The 1,466-nt window shown below is 42.3% G+C and overlaps 1 non-coding gene across 1 annotated transcript; it reads left to right on the plus strand.

The window, feature by feature from the left end:
- Positions 1-1,121: 1,121 nt before the first annotated feature.
- TRNAS-GCU (transfer RNA serine (anticodon GCU)) lies at positions 1,122-1,203 on the plus strand. The gene has a single exon. It is a non-coding gene; the product is annotated as a tRNA-Ser (tRNA).
- Positions 1,204-1,466: the final 263 nt, after the last annotated feature.

Below are 1,466 nucleotides of genomic sequence, written 5' to 3' on the forward strand. Positions count from 1 at the left end.
GAAAATTGGGAAAATAAAAGGAGGAAAATGGGGGAAAACTGGGAAAAATAAAAGGAGAAAATTGGGGGAAATTAAAACCAGAAAATTGGGGGGGAAAGGGAAAAAAGTGGGAGAAATAAAAGGAAAAAATTGGGAAAAAAAATAAAAAGAAATATGGGGGGAAAGGAAGAAAATTGGGGAAAATAAAAGGAGAAAATTGGGGAAATAAAGGAAAATAATTTGGTTAAAAAAGAGAAAATTGAGGAAAAAAATTAAAAATTGGGAAAAAACGAAGAGAAAATTGGGGAAAAAATAGAGAAAATTGTGAGAAAGGAGAAAATTGGAGGAAAAAGGAGAAAAATAGAGAAAAAGGAAAAGAATTTGGTTTAAAAAGAGAAAAATGGGGTAAAAAATGAGAAAATTGGGTAAAAAGGAGAAAATTGGAGGAAAAATGAGAAAATTGGGTAAAAAAGGAGAAAATTGAAGGAAAAAGGAGAAAATTGGGTAAAAAAGGAGAAAATTGAAGGAAAAAGGAGAAAATTGGGGAAAAAGGAAAATAATTTGGTTAAAAAAGAGAAAAATGGGGGAAAAAAGGAGAAAATTGGGTAAAAAAGGAGAAAATTGTGGAAAAATAGAATGAGGATTAAGGAGAAAATTGGGGGAAAACGAAAAAATTTGGTTAAAAAAGAGAAAACTGGGGGAAAAAATGAGAAAATTGAGGAAAAATAGAGAAAATTAGGGGTAAAAGGAGAAAATTGGGAGAAAAAAATTTGGGACATAGGAGAAATGTGTGGGAAAAAGGGGGAAAAATGAGAAAAAAGCAGAAAAATTGAGAAAAAAGAAGAGAAAACGGAGGGAAAAACGCAAAAATCGAGAGAAAAACAGGGAATCAAAAAAACTGGAAAACCAGGGGAATAAAAAAGCCGAAAAAAAGGAAATTTGGGGGAAAGAGCGTGAAAAGGGGGTTCGGTTGAGGGTGGGGGAAGGGCACCGCGATTTGGCGGCGCCGGGATTCGAACCCGCGGCTTCTGGAGCTGGAGCCCCGCCCGCGCCACGCCCCCGAGCTTTGACCACGCCCCCTCCGCGCTGGCCGCGCCCCCCGAGCGCGCCCCTTGGCGGCCGGGCGCGGCCGCGCAGCCGCGGACGAGGTGGCCGAGTGGTTAAGGCGATGGACTGCTAATCCATTGTGCTCTGCACGCGTGGGTTCGAATCCCACCCTCGTCGGGATAACAGTTTTGGGGGAAAAAAACCCGAAATTCGCTTTTTTTGGGGGGTGACCCCAAATTCCCCAATCCCAGCCCTGTCCGGATCCGATTTTGGGGGAAAAATCCCGGAATTCCCTTTTTTTGGGGTGACCCCAATCCTGGAATCCCACCCTGGTCAGGAGCTGATTTTTTGGGGAAAAAATCCCGGAATTCCCTTTTCTTGATGTGATCCCAAATTCCCCAATCCCAGCCCTGCCCGGAGCTGATTTTTGGGGCAGAACA

This window comes from Poecile atricapillus, unplaced genomic scaffold (assembly GCF_030490865.1).
Source record: "Poecile atricapillus isolate bPoeAtr1 unplaced genomic scaffold, bPoeAtr1.hap1 scaffold_210, whole genome shotgun sequence".
NCBI lineage: Eukaryota > Metazoa > Chordata > Aves > Passeriformes > Paridae > Poecile > Poecile atricapillus.